Here is a 27905-nt window from a genome sequence, read left to right on the forward strand (position 1 = left end):
GCATTCCTGACCCAAATCATATCACATTTATTGTCTAGCAGAGCCCTTGCATTTAAATGAACTACTGCTTTAGTATCTTCCACTGACATTTTACAATATGAACTCTTAAAAAGGTAAATGTAAATGTTTCCCTTGCTCAAAAGTCAGTCGAATCTGACTCTAAGGGGCAGTGCTCATCTCCATTTCCAAGCCACAGAGCCAGTGCTGTCTGAAGACTTCTCTGTGGTCATGTGGCCGGCATGACTAAACACCAAGGCGCACAGAATGCTGTTACCTTCCCACTGAAGTGGTACCTTTTTAATTATCTACTTGCAATTTCTTGCTTTCGAACTGCTAGGTTGGCAGGAGCTGGGGCCAGAGACGGGAGCTCATTCCATCACGCGGCATTAAGGTCTCGAACTGCCGAGCTCCAGACCTTCCGGTCTGCTGCTCAGCATCTTAACCTCTGCGCCACCATGGCCCATCTTACATATCTTACATACAATTAGTCTTACATACAGTCTTACATACAATCAATTAATCCGTTTAATCTGTATTTCATTAACAGTAATTAATTGGGGCATTGGTTAGAATCTAAAAAGATAAAGGTGTGATCCATTCCAACTGTAACTTGAAACCTCAGAGATGGCCAAGGCTACAAGAGAGGTAGCATGATATAGCGGCTGAAGTGTTGGTCAAGGTGTGAGAAGATCTGGGTTTATAGTCATCACTCTGTCATGAAACTCATTTAATGTTCTTGTGATGGGAGAAGATGAGAGAGTCATGAACACTGTCCCACACTTGTTGAAGGAGTGGATAGATGTATAAATATATAAGAGGCACAATTGGTCCCCAGTGTGATTCATGGCCTAACAGTCTGCAATCCATGTACACCATGTGCATAGATGGTTAGAAAAGGGGTCCACTGATTGACTGACTGATTGATTTAGATATTTATACTTGCTTTTCTCCCCAATGGAAACCCATCATTACATTATCATTCTCCCTTCCTCTACTTTATCTTTAAAGGAACCACTCTCTAAGGTAGGTTAGGCTGAGATAGCCTGACTGGCCCAAGACTTCCATGGTGCAAGGAGGATTTGAGCCTGGGTCTCCCACTACACATTTTGTCTGTCCATACACAGCCCTACGCTCCCCCATCAGTGCATCTTAAGGCTGAAGTATACTTTACTCCAGTCCTTGTCAACTGTTGGACACCTCATCTCTGTGGTGCAATTTTATAGTTCCCTGGAGAAAGATTGTAGTGGAATCATATACAAAGAAAAGAGGCCCCAAGAATGATGGTTGTATACAGAACTTGGACCATTTAGACCTGGACTTGTTTTAATGGCTTGTTTTTTTTTGTGTGTGTGTGTTGATAACTTATTGTTTTAATTGTAAGCTTCCTCTAGCAGGACTCTGGAGAGGTGGCACAGAAATCTCCTAAATAAATAAATAATTTAATATAGCATGCACTGTCTGCATTTACATCACAAGACTCTACTGTGCGGGGGGGAGGGGTCTACTGGATTCAAAATTACCACAGATCTAGGGGGCTGTGGGGAAGTGGGAAAATGTTCGTTCTTTGACAGATGAGTATTAGTTCATCTTTACAATTTTGTTTCTGTTCTTCCACCTTGAATGGGCATACAGTATGCTCCAAAAGGCGTTAAAATAGATCATAAACCAACAAATGTGATGTATACTTAAGAAGAGGCCTTTGAAAATCTACTCACCATAATGCATCTGGTCTTTTAGCAACTAGTGGCTGGGGGGATAGTGTGACAGGAATACCAAGAGGCCGCCAGGGCTGAGCACTGCCTGAAGGAGAAAGGAGCCCCCATGCCTTGGCTGCGGGAGAAGCGGGGCAGAGAGAGAGACAGGGGAAGATGGAATCAGTAAGAAGCACATGTGGTGGGCACTCAGTCAGTCAGGGACCACCCACAATGCTGTCTCCAGGCACCTCTAGCTTCCCCTGCCATCATGTATCTCCGGCTGGAAGCCGAGTTGCCAGCTCTGGGTTGGGAAATGCCTGGAGATTTTGGAGGTGGCGCCTGAGCAGGGTGGGGTTTGAGGAAGGGAGGGACTGTTGGGGTATAATGCTATAGAGCCCACCTTCCAAAGCAGCCCTTTTCCCCCGGGTGAACTGATCTCTGTTGCCTGGAGATCAGTTGTAATCCCATCACCTGGAGGCTGGCAACCCTAGCTGGAAGGGACATAGGGGGTCCCTTCTCTCCCTTGGTCACTGCTAAGTAGTGGAAGCCTTCCTGAAGTCATGCACAGCAGCAGCACCAGCCACTGTTTCAACAAAGCTTGGAACAAAATAGGAGGCCTCTCTCTTTCCCTTCTCCCTCAAAGAGATTCTAGGATGGTTCTCTCTGACACCGTGAGAGACTCATGCTAGGGTTGCCAAGTCCTACCTTTGTAATAGCGGGGGGAGTCCCAGACGTCCTTCTCTTTTCTCCTGGAAAGAGAAAATAGGATGAGGAAGTCAGGGAGAAGAGTGGGTCAGAGAGAAAAAAGAAAACAGCCAGGAGTAAAGTGCAGCAAGGTATGGAAAAGAGAGACTGGGATGTACAAAGACACGCGGGTGGGGAAGTAGAGAAAAAGGCAGGGATCAGAGATGTAATTGCCCAGAAGCCTGAGGTGATACAGAAAGAGAAGAAGAAAGAGAAGGATGTGTTATGAGGTGTCCAAAATAAAAGAGAAGGATAACAAAGATAAGAGGGCTGCAGACTGACCTGTAGACAGGGCAAGAGGGAAAAGGAAAGAGGGGGGAAAAGATGGAGAGGCGGCAGAAGAAAGTACCAGGTTGGGATGGAAAAAAGAGGAGGGATTCAGAAAGACCCGAAATGCAAAGAAGAAAGAGATGACAGTTTCTGGAGCAAAGTGAGAAAAGGGTATTAACAGAGAATGGGTTCAATAAGGAAATACTGAGCTGAAATTGTAACCAATATGCTTTTTCTCCAGTTAAGGAAGTAACATAGCCCTCTTGAGTTAAGTAAAAATGTAAGTTAGGCCCTCAAGACTGACTGGAGTGGTGCACTTCTATTCTACAGTGTTTCAGTTTGGAAACCCAGGAGAGACCAAGTAACAAAAATGTGTAATCCTGAGGCTATGAGTAAATCAAAACTAAAGTGTTTTTTTAAAAAAGCTTGAAACATTTTTTAAAGGCCTATCTTTAGGGACAACATTGAAGAACATAATTTCCTCTCCCTCCTTGCCATGGAAGATGTTTATATATCCTGTTTTTGTTTAATGTGTAGAAACTGTTTTCTCTGGTGCCCAACAGAGACTGCCATTCTTTCTCTTTATGTGTGTGTTTGCGCAAGTGTGCACATGTCCAGGAATTCCAGAGTTCTGGCTGGTTCATTGGAAGTGCTGGAATCTACTATGGTGGATCACAGCCATATTGAACCTTGGAAGGCTAAAATGCCCACTGCTGTCTTGCATACAGCTTGCTTTGCACTTTCTGTGGCAGTTTATTACTGCAAAGCATGGCATTCCCCCACGCCTCCTTCTTCATACCCAAATAAATGAATTAATAACTAGGAAATGAGACAGAAATGAGATCGAGAAGGGGCCTCAGCTTTTGAATGTCACTGTAAGCAAACAGCATTGGAGAGTAAAGGTTCCTTTCCATCTTTATGTTTACCGCTGTCTGTGCATTGACTTGTTTCCTGACACATGAGCCATGACTTGAAAGGAATTCAGGCTCCAGCAAATTTTGCATTGCGCTTCAATGTGGCCTCTGGGATTGAATAAGGGCAAATCTATTATACTGTTGCCATGGAGACCCTGGCACAACTGCTGATAAAGACTGTCTGATGTTTGGTAGGCCCCTGTACATACCATTTAGGGGTGGGGGGAATGAGAGATTCACATATACAATATGTGGGCATGTGTGTAGGGAGGGAGGAGGGCTTAATTTGAAATACTATGAAGGAATGTGAAATCTTCTTACTGTGAATTGTAAATAACTTCTTGCCTCTACAGAATTAAAAAGGTAGTAGAAAGTGTTCACATCTGACAGGCGGGGGCAGCAGGCGATATGAGGTCTCTTCTCCGAGTCCAGGAAAATTAGCTTTTAATTTATTTCGAGCAGAATTAAGCAAAGTGAAAATACTTCATTTGTTAAGAGCTTCCTCTCTCCCATCATCTTACTGTTTAGTGATCAATAGCAAACCTATAAAGATGGTATGCTTTTACTAAGGAGGGGCTATCGCAAAGAAGTATTTTAGTCAGTAAAATGATTTTATAACAAAGAAACAAAAGGTTACCATCTTTATTTTCTTTCTCATGAGTAGCCCCCTTTTAAAGATATTGATTTTTACCCAGTCTGACAGTTTATTTCCCCTTGTGGATTTTAATATTTAATTTTTGAAATTTTACATGAGCTTCTCATTGTGTAAATTAGCCTTCTGGAAACTTTGCATTTTGCCACGGCGGTGTGATGATAATGCCCCAGTCCTTTGTTGACTTAAGCATGCCATAAGTAAGTTTAGCTGTATGGGAAGCTTCAAAAGCCTCCTCAGACAGTTGATAGTATTAATATTATTTCAAAGTACAAGGGAAAAAATCCCGTTTGTGTTCTTTCTCCCCCCCACCCCTTTCCTGCTTTGCAGACCTCAGAAGGCCTCACACTTTGAGATTTCTGCATAGTTAATTTGTCAGTTTATAAATTACCACATTATGTTAACGCCGAATGCTTCAAAACACAAATATATGCACAGAGGGCTTGAATATTTGAAGTGTTTTAGTACTATAGGGAAATAATTTTGTTGTCAAGCTGTGGCAGATATAGAAGTGTTAGGGGATACATGACCATTTCATCAGTACTGTGTCGATGATGGCCTATGAACATCCAAGGGGGAAAAATCATCTTTTATCACTATTGTGTACCGTGCAGGTCCAGATGGAGGATAAAACATGCATGAGTTGCCCGCAGCTCTGAAAATAATTATACTCATTTGCCAGAAATGTAGAAAGTGCATCCAACCAAGTTACCACCCATCATACTGACACTCCGTTTGCATACTGATGAAGCTTAAAGCCCGAGACAATGGTTTTGGTATCAGTAGCAGAGGGGGGCTGGGTATATCACCAGTGCTATAGGATTAATAGTACCATCATTTTATATTATGCAGCAATTCACTGCTGCTGTGTATCAAAGGCTACTGCCTCCTCCTCCTCCGACACTCACCTAGCTGTTTATAAGACTAGCGCATGGGCTTAACGCACAAAGGTTCTTTCTTCTTTTCTTTTTTAAAGAAGCATGCAGGAAGATGGTTATGTCTACCTTATATAAAAATGCTTCCTATGTTTTTGTGTGCAGTGTAGTGTGCATGTATAGAAAGATAGGTTTGTGTGCCTCTGTACACAAAACCTGCACTTTTGTTCCGCTTCTCAACACCCTCCCGCCCACCCCCACCTTGCCTTTCCATCTCTCTTCAGAAGGCTGCATTGGAATATGAGAAGATAATATGCACATGCTAAGCTCCAGTGCCACTGCAGAGTAATTGATGAATGGGTTTTTAAAGTGTAGAATGAGAATGAATACAAGTAGGACCCTAGAGAATAATTCTTTATATTGCAATCAGAGCTGCTTATGTGTCGCTGGTTTAATATCAGAAAATCAGCAATAAAGAATTTAGACTTGGATATTTAATCCTTACCAATGGCAAAGGAAAAAAAGCAATCTTCAAAGTGTTTTCTCCTCTAATTAGATATATTGTTTTAAACAGCCTCTTATTTAAAGCCATCGCTCAGTTTTAAAGGGCCATAATTTAAAATAAACAATCAATACAGTCGTAAACTTAAGACCCAATAGATCCTTCTAAATATTTAATTCTGGTTATGTGCATGTACATACATTACATTACAAATACCCTCATATTTAACTGAGAACATGTGACAGGCACACAGTGGCCACAATTCAGTGCATAGCTATGCAACTCTGTCCCGTTGGTTCGTGCCCAATTGTGTACAATTCACACTTTCCATTTCTTTCTTTCAAACTTCACTCGGGTTACTCTTTGGGGTGCTTTTTGTATTTGTGATACAGCTCATATCTGATTATACTATTGTGTCTGTGCTCGTTATTCCCTTCTTAATTAAAGTATGTCTTCAAAAATTTTAACAAAATTAAAAAGCCGCATAATTATTTTATTCACTGACTTGCGCAGGCAGTCTATTGCAGTGGTTACTAAGCACTTACTGTAATATAATTTGCAGTAAAATAATCATAAAAACAGGCAACATTAGGGACTAATGCATCAACATATAGTAAGCAGAAGAAATGAGATGTATATTATGGCGATTCATCTTCGAGGGGGTTGGCTGTTGTTATTTCCCTTTTTTGTGTAAAACTGTAAATTGTGTACCAAAGCACCTCTATTAAAAGAAGACAGATGGGTTATGCTCTTACAATATGAGGCTGTGGAATTTCTAGGCTTCACACTGTTTAGCCAGAACTAAATTAATTTTAAGTTTAGATGCAGGTAAAATGTAATAATACCATTTTGCATAGATTGAGTGACCTTTTACTAGTATTTGATAAAATCCCAGCAGGTTAAAAGCTTTCTCTCCTCCCTCCCTCCTGTGTCATTGGAGGAAAATTTGGAATGAGCAAAGCTGGCTCGCAGGTTACTGTAGGCTATTAACATGATGACAGTAAGGCCACATCCGCTAATGCTCTTATGGTCCCTCTCTGTCTCTCTCTGTGTCACACACACACACTTTATATATCCTTGTAACTGTAAGTGATTTTGTGCCACTAGGAAGTTGTGTGGATATCTAATCACATGGGCAGGACCAACCACTCTTTTGTAGCTTGGGATGCAAGGCAAGAAGACAACATAAGGCAGGATTCTGAATGCAGGGTTTTATTCTTCCATCTATCTTACAGCCCCTACTCTACTTTCTCCTCCAACTTTCCTTCCTCTCCCTACTCTGCTTTTCTCTTCCAGTATGAGGGGCCTAGTCTGCCCAGCAACAGACTGCACCGGTCTACCTAATAGGGATGGTCATGAACCGGGAAAATGCGGTTCAGTTTGTGGTTTGTGGTATGCATGGTTCGTGAACCAGAAACCATTATGAACTTTTAGGGGCTCAGTTAACTGCTTCAGTTTGTGAGGTTTGTGCCACCTTCCCCACCATCCCCTCAAGGGTTAATGTGAATGGGGATGGACCTGTACTGATCTGCAGGTGTTGCTAATTGGGGTTTGTTTTGGCCTGCAAGCTTATCATCTTAAAGGCCAAAGATGGAAGTGGGTTAATTAATTTCTCATGGGAACCTGTAATCTGTGATGGGGAGGGGAGAGGTGAGAGGGATGGGAGGGGGATGAGAGGGGGATGGGGAGAGGTGATGTAATCTTCTTGAGGATTCTCTTGGAGACCTGTTCTGATTGGATGCTACCATCACCTGACTTGATGGGCCAAAAATTATAACCTGAACTGTGGCCAAGGAAGCAAAGAAGCTAGCTGAAATTTTCTTGGACTGTGGGGCAAGACTATGTCCTGTTATTGCTAGAAACATAGGCAGTGCTAACTGAGGCCTTCTTAACGAAATTAAGGTTGGTGCCACCTAACCCTAATTTCCCCTTTGGGAAAAAATTCCCCTTCGGGGTCCAAAAAAGAAAAGAAAAAGAAATTGTATCCATGAGTTCTTTTAGTACCCTTGGATGCAGTTCATCTGGCCCTGAGGACTTAGTTTTATTTAAAGAATGTACTACCCCTATGCTGATCCTAGGCTGCAACTCCCTTCCCTCTCATGTGTTCTGTTTTTGCCATGTTGAACACCATTTTCCTTGCAAGAGATGATAGAGGAAAAGTAGGAATTGAGCAGTTCTGCCCTCTCTTTATCACCTGTTACAATTTCACTTTCCTGTCTCCACAATGGGCCTACTATGTCCTTGCTCTTTTTCTTACTTTTAACATTAAAAAGAATCATTTTTGTTGTTTTCAGCATCTTTCGCTAACCTAAGCTCATACTGAGGTTTAGCTTTCCTAACTCTCTCTCTACAAGCACTGGTTATTTGTTTATATTCATACTTGGTTATAAGTCCCTCCTTCCACTTTCTAAACTAGTCTTTTTATTTATTTATTTAGAAAGCTGTTTATGGAGCCACCTTGGCTTCTTTAGGCTCCTCCCGTTTTCCTTCTCATAGGAATAGTTTGTGATTGTGCCTTTAGTATTCCACTTTTAAGAAACTCCCATCCCTCTTGAATTCCCTTCTCCTTAAGTATTTCTGACCATAGGATTTTACACAGCATAACTTTACGTTTGTCAAAATTTTCTTTCCTGAAGTCCAAACTATATGTCTGACTATGTACAGCTTTTACCTTCCCCAACACTGTAAATTCAAAAATTACATGGTCACTATTACCCAGGGTGCCCACTACTTTCACCTCATTAACCAGTTCGTCCCTGTTGGTAAGAATCAAGTCTAAGATAGCAGATCCCCTTGTTTCCCTCTCCACTTTCTGGAAAATGAAGTTGTCAGCAAGACAAGTCAGGAATGTATTGGACCTTTCATTTTTACCAGAGTTGGACTTCTAACAGATGGGTAACTGAAGTCTCCCATGACCGCTGTGTCCCGTCTCTTTGAGAACTTTGTAATCTGTTCTAGGAGTGTCTCATCCAAATCCTCTGCCTGGCTTGGTGGTCTACAGCAGACCCCCACCATAATATCACTGTTATAAACAGGAGACAGAAAGACAATCGGCATATTTGTTAGAGAGCCCCTCAGACAGGAAAGTTAAATTAGGCCCCTGCCACACGGGAGGGGGGGGATAGCACGGGCAAAGTGCGGCTTTCTAAAGCCGCACCAAAAGAGAGACGCGGCGGCGGGATCACATAGATCCCCTGAGCCGCCGCACACTTCCTCCCTGGCACGATCAGATGCCGGGGGAAAGCCACTGAAGAAAGAGCGTGACAGCCGAACTGCGCATGTGTGCGCATGCACAGTTCGGCAGGGAGCCTGGATTGATCCGGACAACGGGCGCGGTGGCGATCCCACGGCCATGCTTGCAGCGGTGCTTCAGGTAAGTCCTCCTCTGTAGGAGGTTCTTTTTTGCAGGGGTTTTTCCGGGTTTAGGGACGGATCGGGGACGGGTGCGCACCGCTTCCCTCTCCCAGGACAAAGTCTCCCGTGTGACTGGGGCCTCTCTTCGCTTGCCCCCCGCCTTGGCAGGCTGGCTGGAGAAGCAAAAAAAAGGGGGGAGGCATCTTTAAAATCCTCCTCTTCCCTTCCCCAGCGGGCCTGCCAAGGCGGGGGGGGGGCGAGTGAAGAGAGAAGGGGATTCAAGTGTTTTAAACCCCTTCTCTCTTCGGTCCCCCCCAGCTTGCCTGGGGAAGGGAAGGGGAGGTTTTTGAAGATGCCTCCTACCCCTTTTACTTCCCCTTCTGACATCACTTCTGGTATGCTAATGAGCTCCTGCAGCTCTTTTTTTACAAAATGACCCTTGATTAGGATTTTAAGTTCCTTTTTCTTGTTTCCCATACTCTGTGGATTAGTGCAGACACATCAGAATCCATGTTTTATGCACCCTGAGGTTTTCGTTTCTCCTCCTAGCTATCTTTTTTAAAAAGTTATGTCTGTAACTCCATTCCTTGTGGAATTATAATGGGAAATCGGTTCCTTTTACCTTTCTCCTTATAATTCCATAACAGAAGGAGCTAGAGATTTACTTTTTTAAAAACCTGAGACTTCAGTGATCATGTCAATACATCATTAGAACATTAAATAGCAATTGCAACTACTGATTTTAGAAAGCCTCCAAAAGACTTACAGTAGCATGGAAAGGAAAATGGCAGCCATAGCTGCAGGAAAAGCCTAGTGCACTGTCAAACGGGCATGAATTTGTTGATAAACAAATAATTCCAGTCCAGTTACCTTTTTTGGCATGTATAAACAAATAATTGAACCAATTATAAAAAGAATCTGCACCTTGTTAATGAATGGCAAACAGGGTACGAGCCAGACTGGTGAGTGTTCAAGCATCCCTAATCTCTACCATAGATAGAAGGGCATTGCTGAATTGTACAAAGTATTATTTTTTTCTTGCAAATATCTTTGACTACTTATATTTTTTAAATTTTTATCTTTTTTGAATGAATTGGTTTCTTCTGTGAATTGGCTTGCTCTTCAAAACAAACACCCCCCTCATTTTTTATTTATTTATTTATTTATTTATTTAACTTTAGATTTACTATACCGCCCTAATCCCCGCAGGGGTCTCTGGGCGAGGTCTCCGATCTTTTTTCCTTCCCTGGCATCCACAGCAGCCACGACAGCTTTCTCCCTCGGCTCTTTCAGCGCTCGGCTTCCTGACGCTCCGGCCGGCTATGTCCATCAGGCCCCGCCTTCTGCCTCCGCGTCATTCGTCGAGCGCCTCCAGGGTCCTACTGCTGCTGCCGTCGCTGCTCGGTGCTTCGATGTCTTCCTTGGCCGCCAGGGATCGCTCTGCTTCGTATCGCCGCCAAACTCTGCCAACACGCCTCTGCCGCTGCCGCCGCTGCCGATCTGCCGCCATCACTCTCTGCTCCGCCATCGTTCTCCACATCACACCGCCGTCTGCACAACCACCATACCTCTTTTGTCGTCAGAGGTGGGTGCCCCCTGCCCATCTAAGGGCAGGTACCCATTCGCCTACTCGCCATAGTTGTTGTTGTTGTTGTTAATTGGCTTTCGACCCGCTGGGTTATCTGCAGTGATTATAGTATTTCAAGGCAATATTTGCGAGATCAGTGATTGAGAGTTGACTATCAATGAAAAACCTGATTCCTACCTGTATTATTACAGAACAGAAGTTATACGATTAATTTCCGAGGAATGTTTTAAATTGGAAAAGATAGCCCTGTTCTATTCCACAAAATCACTTGCTACTTAACATCGCTTGAATATCAGAAAGTAGAGGTGTTCATTTTTTTGGAGTGTTTTAATGTTTTGTTTTTAAATAAGGCTAACAGTTTGCTGGTTATACAAAATCCCCGACGAGAATGCACATTTCAACACAAATGTGAGTTTAATCTGAATTTTGCTTACTTATTTGATTGGTAATTAATGCTGTGATCTTAAGCATGCTTATGAGGGAGGTATGACATTGGGGGGAGGGATGAGTCGGCTCGAGGACCTGAGAAGCCACGGTCATGCTGCATTCAGAGAAAGCATTTTAATTAACGTTATTTTTAACACAGTTCTTCACTGCAGCCATGAGAGGCACAGGGAAGGCAGAGCACTAGGGATATGTGATGGTGTCAGAAAGTGCCATCAAATCCTGTAGGGTTTTCAAGGCAAGAGATGTTCAGAGGTGGTTTGCCATTGACTGCCTCTGCATCATGACCCTGGTATTCCTTTGAGGTCTCTCATCCAAACATTAGCCAGGGCCAACCCTGCATAGCTTCCAAGCTCTGATGAGACTGCGCTAGCCTGTGCTACTCAGGTCAGGATAGGGATATGTACCGAGAAAATATTTGTTGTTGTCCAGGATTCATGGGAAAACCTTTACCATGATTGTTGGATTTGGGGTAGGACATTACTGGTTTTGTTTTCAGATCCATGTGTTTGTTTCAAGTTCCAGATTTCCGGGACCATTATTTGCAATCGGGAACCAACTGAAGGGTCTAGCGCAGCTGTTTTAAAGATAATGGCATCCAATTTGCAGAGAACATAATAATTCCTCTAATCAAAAGAACCTCAAGTTTTAAGCAAATTGGACCAAGGGGTCTAATTCTACAGGTCAGCCAGACTCATAGCTTTACCTGCACCTTGGGTCACTGCCTAGGAAATTTGGAGTGTCAAAGAAAAACAAGTTGCTTAATTATGATGATGGCAAGCACCCAGACATGAGGGATTACATCGATTTTTCAGAAGATGGTGTTTTCTGCAATTCCTAAGAATCTGAAATGTGTGTACCCACCCCAATCCACTATATTGGTAGACCTGGCCTCCAGAGAACAGGTCTACCCACCCGTTTCCACTATATTGTTAGACCTGGCCTCCAGAGAATGGGTCTACCCACCAGTGTTCCCTCTAAGCTGAGTTAGTGTGAGCTAGCTCACAGTTTTTTAGCCTCCAGCTCACACATTTTTGTCTTAGCTCCGGAAGGATGGCTCCAGAGCAAACTGTTTTATGCAGGAGCCAAATCGCTCACTCACAACTTTAATGCCAGTAGCTCACAAAGTAGAATTTTTGCTCACAAGACTCCGTAGCTTAGAGGGAGCATTGCTGCCCACCCCTTTCCACTGTATTGGTAGACCTGGCCTCTGGAGAACATGTCTACCCACCCCTTTCTACTATATTGGCAGACTTGGCCTTGGGCTGTTACCTTCTGCTGAGCCTTAGAAAACATACCAGGAAAAGGGGGGGGGGACTCCTGCAGTCTACTTTCTTTTTTAAAAATGCATCAACATATAGTAAGCAGAAGAAATGAGATGTATATTATGGCGATTCATCTTCGAGGGGGTTGGCTGTTGTTATTTCCCTTTTTTGTGTAAAACTGTAAATTGTGTACCAAAGCACCTCTATTAAAAGAAGACAGATGGGTTATGCTCTTACAATATGAGGCTGTGGAATTTCTAGGCTTCACACTGTTTAGCCAGAACTAAATTAATTTTAAGTTTAGATGCAGGTAAAATGTAATAATACCATTTTGCATAGATTGAGTGACCTTTTACTAGTATTTGATAAAATCCCAGCAGGTTAAAAGCTTTCTCTCCTCCCTCCCTCCTGTGTCATTGGAGGAAAATTTGGAATGAGCAAAGCTGGCTCGCAGGTTACTGTAGGCTATTAACATGATGACAGTAAGGCCACATCCGCTAATGCTCTTATGGTCCCTCTCTGTCTCTCTCTGTGTCACACACACTTTATATATCCTTGTAACTGTAAGTGATTTTGTGCCACTAGGAAGTTGTGTGGATATTTAATCACAAGGGCAGGACCAACCACTCTTTTGTAGCTTGGGATGCAAGGCAAGAAGACAACATGGCAGGATTCTGAATGCAGGGTTTTATTCTTCCATCTATCTTACAGCCCCTACTCTACTTTCTCCTCCAACTTTCCTTCCTCTCCCTACTCTGCTTTTCTCTTCCAGTATGAGGGGCCTAGTCTGCCCAGCAACAGACTGCACCGGTCTACCTAATAGGGATGGCCATTTCAACTTTGGCGCGGCTTTTAAAAGCCACGCTTTTTGGCGGCTTTTCCCCTGCCGTGTGGCAGGGGCCAAAGATGTAGCTAAGCACATCAAGAAAACCTGCGCTGGAGCAAGGCAAGACCATCAAGCACAGCTGATGACTGGTACAGTAATTGCCAGGCTGCAGCATCTTAACAAAGTCATCTCTAGCTGTCTATTTCCCTTTTCCTTTCCTTCCACCTGGCTTTATAGTTTTGTCTGCTTGGCCAGATCCTGCTAAGTGGTAGCCCTGTTAGTATGTTGTAGCAAAATAAAACAACCTCTCCTTTTCTTCTCCTCAGTTTCTACCCCTCTTTCCCACACTTTTCTCCTCCTTCATTTTACTCTCTTCCTTTCATGATCTACCTGCATTTCTCTCTTCCACTTCCTAATTTTTCTGCATTCTCTCCTGTCCTTTATTTTCAAGTTTTGGTCTCAGTTCCTAATTCTTATTCTGATGGCAATTTAGAATGTACTTAATAGTAGTGTAACTGCAAACCTTTGTTAAAATTTTGAACAGAAGGGGATAGGGGTCAAATTAATATTTCTCATGACATATCAAAGTAGTAAAAGGATCTTTTCCAGTGCTTGCTTGGTAATGGAATGTTAAGCTATTTTAGTAAATAAATGTAAAGCAATAGTTAGAATAGGGTGTCAATCATGTGGCCCATGGGCCGCATCTGGCCCCCACAGGGGTTGTATCAGCCCCGCAAACAACTGGCTGTCATCTGCTTACTTCTCCCTCTCTCTTGCTTTCTTCTGTGACACAGCTTACTTTGCCGGGCTCTCTCAATCACACAGCAGAGCCAGAGAGCAAAGCCTCTCTTCCCTCCATTGACTGAGGCTCCTCTCTCTCCTCATCTCCTGGGCTTGCTTTGTCCAGTTCCCTCAATCGCAGGGGAGAGATACAAAGAAAGTGCCTTTAAGAACAACAAAGTTTTATTCAAGGTATAAGCTTTTTGCAACTTCTCTCTTCTCTACTTGCAACCCCTCTCAATCTTCCTGCTTTTTATCTCCAGTCCAGTGTACACTCTCTTCTCTGTCTGGACCCAATAGCATAGGCTTTCTTCTGTCTATTTCTCTCTGCATCCAAAAGCTCTCTGTTTTCTTATCAGTTCAAAGTCCTCTTTTTCCCTCTACATGCCATTCTCCTTTCCCCCTTTGTGCAATGACATTCTGTGTGTGTGTGTGAGAGAGAGAGACAGTGTGGGTGTGTGTTTTGTTGGGCTTGTTATGCCAGGGCTCTCCTGGGTGCAACTGGGTTTGCCTCCCCTTTTTATTATTGTATTCATGCCCTCATGATCCAGACTTTCTCAATAGGAATGCAATGTGAACTATTTAGATGAGGAATAACAACAAGACAGTGAGGTGGATTAGGCTTAGTGTGTGTTATCCAGACCAAGTTCACCCAGTGCATTTTCTCTCTAGACTGGGAATCTGGAACCTAGACTTCCCAGATAGTAGACTGATGTACATTGCTGTCTCTCTGTTCTTGCACTGCCACATAAGAGTTGTAGCTATTCTCTGGGGAAGACTATAGTTTTGTAGACAAACACATAGCCCTCCTCAGCCTGCGTCATGGTACCTTCACATGTTCTTGACCAGCACGTGAAGCAACTTATGTACAGAAGCTCACAATGCCCAGCCATTTCATGTTTTCCTCTGGGTCTTAGGCTCAAAGTACTGACCGTGAGATTTCTGTAGTGAATGTTAATAAATTAAAAGTAGGTTTGCAACTTACAGATACATACCTGAACAACACCAGAACAGCATGCTCAAGATTGCTACAGGACAGACAGATTTTGTCTCCAGATTTTGATGCAATAATTCAAAGCAAGAGATGTCAGTTATCAGAGACTGTTAAATAAACACAATATTGCAAGAGTGTTCATGTTTTAAGCATGTTTTATTTTAAGTTTTAAAAAAATCTTTAGTTGTGTTTGTGTCCTTTATAAAGTTTATATCTCTGCTACCTGACATTACATTTTATGATGCACATGGCCTGGCCCGACAAGGTCTCATTTATCTGGCCCTCATGACAAATGAGTTTGACACCCCTGAGTTAGAACTTCTTCCCCTTCCCCTTCTTTTCCATTCTTTAATTGCATTTTAAACACTGTTCAAATAGTGGATTATCATTATTATTATTGTATCATTAGGACATCTAGTATCCTTTCATAGATGCTGGTTTGCTACCATAGGCATTAAACGAAATACAGTCCACTTCACCAGATGTAATTAGTGTATCCTATACTGCGTCTGCTATGCTGGCAATATTTAACAGCAGTTTGAATACTGAATGAGTAGTTCTTCCACCTGCCAAAAGAGTTACAGCAATATTTGATGAAGCAACAACAAAAGCAATCACCCCTTTTGGGTGAACTATATACAAAATTAGATTTATAACAAATCTTTCTCCCCACTGGGGACCCAAAGCAACTTCCATTGTTCTGCTGTCATCCATTTTATCATCACAACAACCCTATGAGGTAGGTCTGTCTGAGACTGCATCACCCAACAACTTTCCATGGGAGACTGAGGATTTGAGTATTATAGAGACATGATGGGTTGCTTAAAAGCTCTCTTAGTATGTGTTGTCTATCCTGTAGATAACCTGGTATGGGATGTTCTAATCTCTTCATTTTTTGGAGCTGCAACTCCCATCATCGTCCTTAGGCTGGTGGGCAGTTTTCAGACACCTCGCTTTATTTTTGATGAGTTATGCCTGCTGCAAAAAGAGAACCTTATCATCCATTGCAAATAGCGTGGGGTGGGGGTTGAGATAACCTGGGCCGGGATATTCTGATTCCCTGCATTATGGACACTGAAACTCCCACAAATCATCCTGAAAGTAGTGGCCAATTTTGATACTGGTAGCTTTTTTTCCCTGATGAGATATTGGCTGCCAGAAATGGACAGATGGACTCAGATCCTTTTATTACTATACATGCATGGTAACAATAAGCCAAGTGATTTGTTTTGTTATAATATTTGGTTTGGATCAGGGTCATATGGGAGGGGCAGACAGAACCTTTGCCCATAGTGGCACTCAGCAGCCCTCCACGTGTTCACACTGGGCAGAGCATTCAGTGATTGCAAGGGAGGGCAGTGCCAGTGCCCTCATGCCTACTCTCCCACCCCCCCAGTCAGTCAGCATGCGGTTGGGTTAATCTGTACAAGGCTCTGCGAAACAGTAGGTAGAACTCGAAACATAACGCAAGCTTGAACAGGACATAACATCATATCCCAAGGCATTTTTCTCCAGCCCCTTTTTAGAGGCTTTTAAATTTTTTGTAACATCAAGCCTGAAGATTTCTGGACAGCTTAAATGCTTGCACACTGTCATGTGTCATTTGCAGTAGAGAAGGCCCACAAGTGGAAGTGTAGTGTTTTTTCTTAAGGATTTGTCTCACTGCATTAAGATGTGGATAGGGAAGTCTCCCCTACAGGATTGCATATACACAAATTCAACACTTTATCTTATATTTATTTGCCTTTTAAAATAACCACATACGCTCCCAATACTTGTGCATATCTGATTTTGCCCTCTACTTAGAATACTTCTTTTCTGGCCACAGATAGACCTGCTACACAAAATCAAAATGCTTTAGAGCTTATCATAGAGGACTCCACATATGAACAGATTCTGATTTCAAGAAATTGATGCATATTAGAATCTTAGCTTCACATTTATGAAATATTTTCCCCAACCCTTTGTCATGATCTGAAAAACAAAACTGCACTGTGTCCGTCCATTAGAAATAAGTCCAGGAAAAAAACCCAGCAGGGTAATGCCTTTATTAGGATCAAATAAAGCACCATGAAGTAGTAAGATGGCTTTCAAGTCCTCAAGTGCCTTTCTTGATGCTGGATGTTGAGCAAAACAAACCAGGGAGCCGGTGTGTGTGTGTATGTGTGTGTTGTTGCTGGATGTGATGGAAAAGCTCTAGTCTACAGTTTATAATAGATCTAAGATGCAATTCAGAAGGTGTTACACAAACTTAATTAGGTTAGGAGATGGGATGAAGAAACAATTACTTTGAAAATATACAAGCCAACAGTTCTTCAAATGAATATGAAATCCTCATGTTTCATGTGATCATGTGTGCTTTCCTGTCTCATGATTACTAGGCTTCTTTAATGCATTTGATGGCCACTTAATTGTTTTAACAGTGGAGTTGGCAACAAGAATTTTGTTCAGTACAGCTGGCTGGAAGATTCAAGTGGTGACAAGAGCAATTTGCCTACTTTGAAGGGATAACCATGAGCGTCCTCATGGAGATGGGCTTTTGGACAGCTAATATACAGCTAGGGTTGTCGGTTCTGGTTTGGGAAATTCCTGGAAATTTTGGACATGGAGCCTGGGGGTGGGGGGCTTGGAAAGGAGAAGGGGCTCAGCAGGGTATAATGCCATAAAGCCCACTTTCCAAAGCACCCATTTTCTCCAGGGGAGCTGATTTCTGTCACTTGGAGATCACTTGTAATTCTGGGAGACCTCCGGCCCCACCTATAGATACATCTCAAATCATGCTTAGAATATCCATAGGTTCAAGGAAGGGGCAGTTTTCACCAGTTCCCCCCTCCCATGGCAGCTCAAAATGCCATCTGAAATGCTGGCCCTAGGAGCAAGCAACCCCAAGAAATTGTGTGGGTGTGTGTGCGCGCACGCGCGGGCGGGGAGAATCAGAGGTTTCCCATTGGAAGGGAGAATTGGGGGGAAAGCCCCCTTTAAAATACACTTACAAACATCTAGGGAGGACCTAAGCCTTTGCTTGGGAGGAAAAACGTTTAAGGCACTCAGCAATTCTATGCACAGCTGCCAGGGACTGTGTCCCAATGGAATCAATTAGACTCGTGAAGAAACATGTGTGGAATTGCACAGCAATGGGTGAGCCTCTCTGAAATATTCTAAGGATGGAGACTTTCTGTCTGCACAGAGTGCTTCGCAGAAGCAATTCAACATAACACTTTGTGTTCTCCGAATTCATGCAAATTATTTTAAGTACATCTAAAGTAAATTTCACATAGCTCTATGGTAACACTTTGTGTTCTCCGAATTCATGCAGATCTTATGCAAATTATGTTAAGTACATCTAAAGTAAATTTCACGTAGCTCTATAGCTGCTCTTCAGCCCCTGGGCCTTAACCCTGGAGCAGCCTGCATATCTGATGCACAGAAATGTATTTTCTTATGTTCATTTTTAAAAAGAGGTCTTTGAAATGTAGCTAATTGCAAAGGTATAGTACTGCTCTCCCTCTAAAGCGATAAAATTAATGGTCCTTCATTTTATACCACTCTGCAAATTATTACCATACCATCGACTGGCTGTGAGCTGCTTTTCTCACATGCTGAAAATAACCTTCTGGTGAAAGGCATAATCCTTTGGTGCCATTTTCTAAGGCTTCGGCACACTAACACATTGCTAGCAAGGCAAATGGCAAAGATTTACCCTGAAAATCTGTTAGACAAGTGATAGCTAAGGGTTGCAGAACAAGCAGTGTGGACAAAAAGCTTCACTGGCAGCTCATAAATGTCGAAAAACTTTTTGCATGAGATTTGCTAGCCATCACAATAAACACTTGCAAGCAGTGAGGGAGAGGGGGGAGGGGGAGAGGGTGGCTCCTCATTCAGTAAGCCATGTGGTTTTGATCGAATTTTGTATGGTTTCAGCCAGCAGCTACTATCAAGACTCTGCAAAGTAAGGTAATGCTTCTTCTGTTTCTCCCCCACCATTTCATGGGCCCCTCCCAGCACAAAAATCAATATTAAAAATTATTTGGATATAACTTTAAATATTCACCATTTTATTTTATTTGTTTTAGGCAAAATTTAATAGATTTTTGTGGGACCTAAAATTTCTTTTTTTTCTGATCTGACAAAAAAAAGTAAAAGATTTTCTCCTACCTTAAAAGTTCATTTTTCCTTCTGTCTTTAAAAGAAAGTAAAACATTTTCGTGGCCCCCTAAAATATTGTGGGGCCTCAGCACTGTGCCTATAGTGCCTGATTCATGTTATGTTGTCAGTACATAACAACCAGCACTGCCGGGAACACTGTTATTTTGGCAAAACTCTATGGTAAACTGACTCCTTTTTAATCATAGAATTTTGCCCAAATACCAGAGCATCCCTGGTGGTGCCAGTAATGCACTGATGTCACTTCCTGTGCATGCTGGAAGTGATGTTGCTGCATCAGGACATGGCTGCTAGCCATCCCTATTTTTTCCAGCTATTTTCCCCCTGCTGGCCAGCTGATCAGTGGTGTTGGCTGGTTGCTGGGGATTCCTCACAACTAGCAGGGGGTTTGCAGCCCTATCCAGGCTCCACATGGAGGCTGGCAACTTGAATTATAACTCATCTCCAGACTGCAGAGATCAGTTCTCCTGGAGAAAATAGCAGCTTCAGAGTGTGAACTCTGTGGAATCACATCCCTGCTGACCCCGCCCCCCCCAAAATCTGTCTTCAAATCTCAAGGAATTTCTAGCCATTCCCCCCCTCCTGCAGTACCTCCAAGAGCCACTAGAGGGTCAGGGGATGTTCTAGACCACCATTTGCTTCAATGCAAGGGGCTGCTGCTTTGAGGGTTGGGGGCAATCATGACTATCTTATCCAGAACATGTAGAAATGAAGAGTCAAACCTGATTGTCTGAAGCAGCTGTAATTTAAGCAGATGAAATCTCAAGAAAATGAATTAATTTTCTACAGGGTAGGAAGGCATGCAGAAGCATAGGTCCTAAATGGATTATTTTCTGTTTCAACCAGCCTTGCATTGCTGCAGTCCTTTTATTTTATTGTTATTTTATTTAAGTTATTTAGAGGCTGCCTTTCTCACAGGCACTCAAGGTAGATTTAAAAGGTAAAGGGTCCCTTGCTCGAAAGCCAGTCGAATCCGACTCTAGGGTTGCAGCGCTCATCTCCGTTTCAAAGCCACAGTCCTTAATCACCTATCCAAGCAAATTTGTAAAACCATTTATGTACTATGCAGCCTTATTACCTGCGCAGAAAAGCCCTCTTGAATAGTTCAGTTTTGCATAGTTTGCAGAAGGCCAGGAGAGTGGGAGCTTTCCTGACCTCCTTGGGCAGGCCATTCCACAAGGCAGGAGCCACAACAGAGAAGGCCCATGTAGTTGTTGATTCTGCCCATTTGCATGTTGGCACCTGAACAAGCCCCTGCTGACATGGGTGAAATTGTCATTTATTTTGACCTGCCTGGATCTGATCCCACATTTCTCTGTACTCAGTTCTGAAACTTCCCAATCTATGGAGGCCTCTCTGTGGAGGGGGGAAACACACCCAAGTATGGCCGTAGCAGCAAGAAGCAGGTGGAAATGACATCCACATGCTCCATTCCTGCACAGCTTCGCTCCATCCCCCTCCTCATTGGCTCCATATTGACCGTGGGTGGAGGGTCTACAAGGATGCTGCACAGTTTTCCCTTTGAGCCAGATCAAAGTCTATTTTCCTTTGATCTGGCTCATAGGGGAATGCCTGAAGGGGCACATGAGTCATGCTCACAATGATCATGTGGAAGGTGCCTTTGATTTTGGTGGGTTCCTGCATTCCATTCAGGGCAAAGATCTCTAGTAGAAGATACCTGATAGATACCTAGTTCCAGTTAGGACTGTTGGCTCATCCTCCGTGTCTTAACCTGGTCCTGCCTAGTTCCTTTGCTTTGTATTAGGCCAGAAGTAAACATGCATTTGTAGGCAATGTAGGGTGGCCAGGTCCAGGTGAGGTCATTATGCCGGACACGTCATACACAGTGGGGGTGTTCAGGGAGAGGGCTCCCACCACCAGCCATCGGGCTGGCAGTGGATTGGGGCCCCCGAAATTGGGGAAACTCCCACCCCCATCAGGGGGTTGGCAACCGTAAGGCAATTATAATCATAACTCAACTTTTAAGCAAGGTAGCATGAAAAGTTTTACATTGTGTTCCCACTCAGCCTAAATTTAGGAATCTCATAATGTGTGAAGAAAAATGTTACGTTACCTACCCTGGTTTTTTTTTGTCTTCTCTTTGATTATGAAGGATTTCAGACAGCTGATCTATTCCATCTCAGGAACTGGTTATTAACATTTTTTTTAATGTCATTTCAGACAGACCCGTTTTAGTAACTGGCTGTTAATGGAATATATTTACCTGTTCATACAGTGCTGGTTGTCCCCCATTTGGGAACCATGTCTGAGGCATTGTTGATAAAAACTGCTTTCCTCAGGTCTTCCAGATCTGAATCGCTACAGTGGGTTGTGTAAAATGCCCCGTAGCGCTTCCTCCAGTGATGGGTTTTTCACACCCTTCCCCCCCCCCCAGTGTACAATCTCTCCTTTTTAAAAATGTTCTATTGGGAGTGCTATAATGCTATAACAGGATATCGAATCAGTGCATAGCGTTTCCAATAAAATGTTTGTTTGTTTGTTTGTTTGTTTTAAAAAAACCTCTCGGGGAGATCGTGCATGTGGAGGAAAATGGTGGGAAAAGAAAGTGGCACAGTTTGGAATGGCCACAGCACTTCAGAGACGGCTCCTTACCAGAAGGGAAATGCTGTGTGAAACAGCCGTCCCTATACCGGTTTCCTCCATGACGGGCCAATAACGGAAACCATGCGGTTTAAAAAGGTAATGTGAAATCGACCTATGAAAGGAGCTTTGTAACCAAGGAAGTCAGATCTGAAGGAAGTTAGATCTGTCCAAAAATACTTACTGCTTTCTCATACTGGAAGTGCTAAGATGCGAGAGTGAATGGGACAAAAGGCACAGCTAGAGCTATCTGGGGTATCTGCGATACACTGCAATAGGGAATCACTGAGGAATGACAGGCATACCAGGGCAGGGATTGAGAAACGGGAGCCAAAGCCAAGAGGAAAGAAGACAATTTCATGCAAGAACACAAGACAAGCCCTGCTAGACCAGACCAGTGGTCCATCACATACAAGCAGTGGCTGGTGTTCTTTTTTTTACTTACCTTATTTTTATTATGATCCTAGATCACACAGTAATAACATAATCCACAGGATCAGGAACATGGGTGTTCTTTTATATAAAACCCTGCTTGTCTAATTTCTTACAAACGGAATCCTCCTATTACTTTAGCAATCTGAAAAAGGATGCACCTGACTCCCTATTACAAATGCCATAATTTGGGGGCAGTGGTGGAAATCACAGGCATGTCGAAGTCTATTTAAATGAACTTAGTATAATTGGACAATGGATAGATTTTCCAAAGGGAATTACACTCAATTTGATGCCCTGAAATTAAAAAGTCATGTGATTCGACTGTCATTATATATAATAATGCATTAGAGTTCTTTCATCTTTTGGGATTTCCATCCTATAATTGTTATGATACGCTGATAAGTTTATAACATGGGGAGAATACTTGGGTATCATTTTAGAACACATCAGTTCACTATCTTAGCTTCTTCCATGAAAAGGTTTCAAGTGGATGTTGAGGACTCTTAAAAAATGTGTTTAAAAAAAGCCACTGCCCCATTATCAGAGGAGCATGAACTCTAATGTGCATTGGAGCTCAATCCTGTAAGATTTCTTGAGCAATAAGTCCAATAGAGATCAAGGAAGCATGAGTAGGACTACAGCCACAGAACCTTCAAGTGCTTCCAGATAGACAATTTTTAAAATATCCAGAATGCAGATTCAACAAGCCCAGCAGCTAAAAACCAATCTCCCTGCCCGTCCAAATGGCAGCCTGGGAGTCAGGTAGATCAGCATTTGTGACACGGTCCAAAACACAGATGGTATTTTAATCTCTAAAGATTAAACAGTAAAAATGGTCCAAGTGAAGGTAATGTCATTTGATCAATATTCGATAAAGCAGGGTGGCAAAAGGCATAAAAAAGTACTAAAAATTTCCAAGCCAATTGCCCCAGAGTTGTTGATTTACCTCAGTGTTTGTTTGTTTGTTTGTTTTGCCTCTAATACAAACCTTTGTTTTCCCTACTAGGGAAGGGCTGCGGTTTAGAGGTAAAGTAGCTATTTTGCATGCTGAAGGTTCCAGGTTCAGTCCTCAGTGTCTCCAGTTAAAAGGATCAGGTAATGTGAGAGACTGGAGACCCTGGAGAGCCACTGCCCATCTGAGTAGACGATACTGAACTCGATGGACCAATGAACTGATTCAGTAGCCCTGTATTCACAGCCCCTCCACACATTGACTGAACACATGGGGAAGGAGCGCGGACATGAGTGAGCTGGCCCCACTCTCCACGTCTGAGTGATCACCAGCTTCTGAGCATGGCATTTTCACATGAAGGAAGTGTCTGCACATGAACTCCCCCCCCCCCCCCCCGTGATTGGCAATGTTTGGAAACAGTGTCCCTAATCGTGGGGAGGGAATGTGCATGCCGATACTTCCTCTTGTCCTGATTGCTGGCACACAGCAGGCACACTGAGGCAGTTTCTAGGTGTCAGAATTTGTAAAGAAATTCCAGGGCCAGGCATCAAAATACAGTTCCAAGGTTCAGGCACAGGGTAGGCAACACAGCTTCAAAAGAAAATCCGCGAACAAGGATACACAGGTACAGCCCAGGGTCAGAGACGAAGAAGTCAATACAGAGCACAGGAAGCAAGATCAGTCGTTAACCACAGCCACTCCCTTCTCTGCTACTTGTAAGCACCACGCTGCTCAGCAGCCTGTACTGAGTCATGCACCTGCTGGCTGCCTCAGACCTGTTCTTGCAAACATTGTTGGCGCTGGGCCGGTGCTGTGCTGCTTTGCAGGCACTGCGCCTTCTGTCTTGAAAGTTTCTCCTCATTTTCCTCCTACGACGTTCCTGAGGCTCTGGTGACGGAGGGTGGGTTGAACTGACTGGCAGCTGACTCTCTGTTGCCAGCTCAGGGCTGGGGGGCTGAGGGGCAAGTGCAGTGGTACCTGGCTGAGGATCTTTGTCTGGCCCCTCAGAGACTGCCTCCTCCTGCAGCACCTCTGCCACTGGCTGTGGGTTTGGGTCAGGTCTGTTGGCTGCCTCCTCCTCAGGGGAGTCTTCAGCATTTCTTTGCTCGGCTGAGCTTGGCTTGTCCACTATATTTCTGCATGTTCGCGTTGTGACGACAACACGGTGATTGTATGTGGTGGTGGTGGTGGTGTTGGCTTGTCCACTATATTTCTGCATGTTTGTGTTGTGAAGACAACACGATGATTGTATGTGGTGGTGGTGGGGGGCTTGAGTTGGATGGCCCAGGCTAGCCTGATTTTGTCTCAGAAGCTAAGTAGGGCTGCCCCTGGTTTCTATTTGGATGGGAAACCACCAAGAAAGTCCAGAATTGCTATGTAGAGACAGGCAATGGGATGGGCACGAACCACAAAAATGTGGTTTGGTTCATGATTCATGGGCAAACTACGAACCGAACCACAAACCCCACAAACCCAGTTGGCTCCCATATGAACTGAACCAGGTTCATGAGATTTGGGATGAAACAGCTGAGCCTGCTCCCTGCAGCTCAGCTGTTCAAAGGGGTTTCAGGGGCTAGCTGCTCAAGAAAGCTCCTTTAAACAGCTGAGTCATACGGAACAGTTTGCTCTGTGCAGATCAGCTGTTTACAGGGGCTTTCTTGGGCAGCCAGCCTTAGTTAGCCCCAGGCTCAGAGCCATTTAAGCCTTTGCTTTCTGCTCCCTGCAGCTTTTCATGGGGAGCAGAAAGCGGGGGTTTAAACCCCCACTTTCTGCACTTCACGAACCACCATGAACTGCATAAAAATTCGTGAAAGTTCATGGTGATTCTTCAGTTCTCAAGCACTGCTTCATAAACCATGAACCGCCCAAAATTTGTGACAAACTTTAGTTCATCAGCTGGTTCATGCCCATCTGAATAAACCATCTCTGAAGTCTCTTGCCTTGAAAATCCTGTTGGATTGCCATAAGGCAGCTCCTTCCATCACTGGGGGCAGGTCCAGCACACTTGTGCCCACTGCCCCTCCCCACATGCTCAGACAATGCACAGAGGAGTTGTGGTGTGCAGGGCTGGCAGAAGGCAGCTTCATGTGCAGACACTTTCCTGAATAGTAGGAGATTTTAAGGCAGCCAGTATAGATTTGTTGTCCTTGAGATGAGAGCCTATTGTTGACTGATGTTGTTTATGCAATATATAATATCATTCAGAAAGATTTATTTTACTTATTCAGAAACTTTATATGTTCTCTCTCCAGAGACCTGCTCAAGGTGGCTCACAAGTAAAATGGTACTATTAAAAATTGCATGAAAAGAAACCATTAAAAACAAGCCATTTTAAAAAGCTCTTAAGAACAATCCAGGGCACTAAAACAGCATAACACAAACACTGAGCTGCCTAACATGATAATTCATGAAACCATCTTCAGCCTAGAAACAGTGTGTGAAACAGCTACAAAAGATGGAGCCCTTCAATAATTAAAAAAAAGAGCATGGTCTGCTCTGACACTGGCAGCAGTTTTCCAGGGTCTCAGGTAGAGAAAGGTCTCCCCCAGCACCTATGTCCTGAGATCCTTTGATTGGACATTCCTGGGACAGAACCTGGGACTTCCTGTAAGCAGAGCAAGGGAGCATCACTGGGCCACAGCCACACTTGTCCTTTACTTTCTTTTCTGCACTATCAGCTATCAGATGCTACCATAAATCAAGCGTGAAAATGATCTGTGTCTGATAGTCTACTATGCCACATGGCTCTCCCACTGCAATTGCCTTTTTGTTTTGTTTCTGCCACCATCTCCATTTTGATGACTTTGTCCCATTTCACCTCCTTGCAAAAAGGAAAAATTTCCCATGGGCAAATGGCTATGATTCTTCTTCGTGTTCTTCTAATTTCCACCCGTAATTTGGCTTTCAGATTAGGCTGTTTGTTTTTAACAGAAGCTCATGTGCGCACAGAACTGAAAAATCTTTCCGTTTTTCTTGCCGTCTGCATCTTGCTTGATCACTGCTGCATTTTCTAGTAGATACAAACAAGGATTCCCATAGGGTTAAAAACGTTTCAGCAGTAACTACAGCAAGGTGACATGTAAGGTAAATCGCTATTCTCTGTGCTTGCTTTTTATGCATTTTGTCTTTCAAGGAAAGGGGGTAGAATTAACAATGACATTTTATGATTCCTGATGCTCTCTTTTTATGTGCAGAAGCTCTAAAATCCAAATAATCAGCAGGCATTATTATTGTGGTTTACTTTTCCTGATTTGCTGGAAAGTTGAGATCTGTGTTATGCAAATAATTTTACTTAAAACAATTGAAGATGAGCCCAAAGAATTGCCCTGCTAAATCAGGCATAAAGTTTATCAAGACCAGCACTCTTTTTCCCGATGAAGCTAGGGAAAACCAAATAAGAACGTACGAACATTAAAAAGCCTTGCTGGATCAGACTAGTAATCCATCTAGTCCAGCATCCTGTTCCATACATTGGCCAAACAATTGCCCCGGTGGGTCAAGAAACAGGACATAGAGACCAAGGCCTTAACCAATTGTTGTGTACTCGGAGAAACCGTGCATGCGGTCAGGTCCGCATGTGACCATGTGAATGGCCCAAGGTTCGCTTCCAGAGACAATAGCCTGAATGGATCCTAGGGTGCACCTATTGGATGGCTAGGATCCGAGAATGAACCTATGGGACTTGGGCGCACTGTAAATATCCTATCACGTGTGTGTGTGTGTGTGTGTTGGGTGTGGTTTGCTATGGGGATATAAGCCGGCCTCTGGCCCGGCTACAGCATCTCAAGTTCTCCTGTATATAATAAAGTATGAGCTGAAATCACTCCTCCATGCATCAGTCTCAGTACTTTATACTGGCGACGAAGGTGGGGTCCTGATGAGTGAATCTGACTCTACCGACAGCCCAGCATCGAGCACCGCTCTGCAGGACTCCGCGCCACACATCGCTCACGAGCAGCACCGCAACGTGCCCCACTCCCAAGGACATCGCTCCCCACCCTACTTGAGAGTCATGGCTGTCGCTCTGGGACACCTCAAAGTCTTCGACCCCACGCCCCCCAGCTGTGGAGGCGGCACATTGATCAACTATACTGCTGCCTCCTGCTAACAGACCCGGACACACCGGACAACAGCCTAGAAGATGATCTGTGACCCGGGGCACCAGAGGCGGCCACTCCAACGCAACTGAGAGAGAACAGCAACACCTCGGAACCAGCGGCTAGCCAGGAATCTAGCAGCACACTGACCCCCGCAGCGGCCCCCGCAGCCGACAGTCCTTCCCCAGAACCGACAAGTACAGTACCCGTGATCTCGGCCCCAGCCCCCGAGGTCCACCGCTCCACCAGAGAACAGAAGAGACCAGCATACTTAAAAGACTATGTCAGCTAATGCATATTGTATGTTTTATATCAAATTTATACAATATTTACAGATGTACATCATTTATCCATACATGTATGATAGATGGGCTGGCTGCAAAGTGCTGTGGGCAGTGGCTGGGAAACGGAACTTCCTGCACCCCTCTTCCCACTGCAGCCCCCATTCTATTAATGCAGTGGGGAGACCATCACTAACCATGACTGGGTGAAATGTGGGGCTTGTAGCAGGAAAGCAGAATCTGCAAAATCCACTCTACTGACTAACAGAATTGCTGTTCCACTATCAGAAGTGTCATTATGCTGGTGGAACAGCGGTTTTGGATCCAACACTCATATCCGTGCATTTATGTATATATTTTATGGGGGAATTTCATTTGAAGGAAACAGGAAGAAATAAAGAATTCTGAGGCTGATTCACACGAGTGACAAAAAATCAAAATGAGGGTCAGGGTGAAAAAAACAACAGGGATGA

The sequence above is a fragment of the Gekko japonicus genome, unplaced genomic scaffold, assembly GCF_001447785.1.
Source record: "Gekko japonicus isolate JY-2015 unplaced genomic scaffold, Gekko_japonicus_V1.1 scaffold700, whole genome shotgun sequence".
NCBI lineage: Eukaryota > Metazoa > Chordata > Lepidosauria > Squamata > Gekkonidae > Gekko > Gekko japonicus.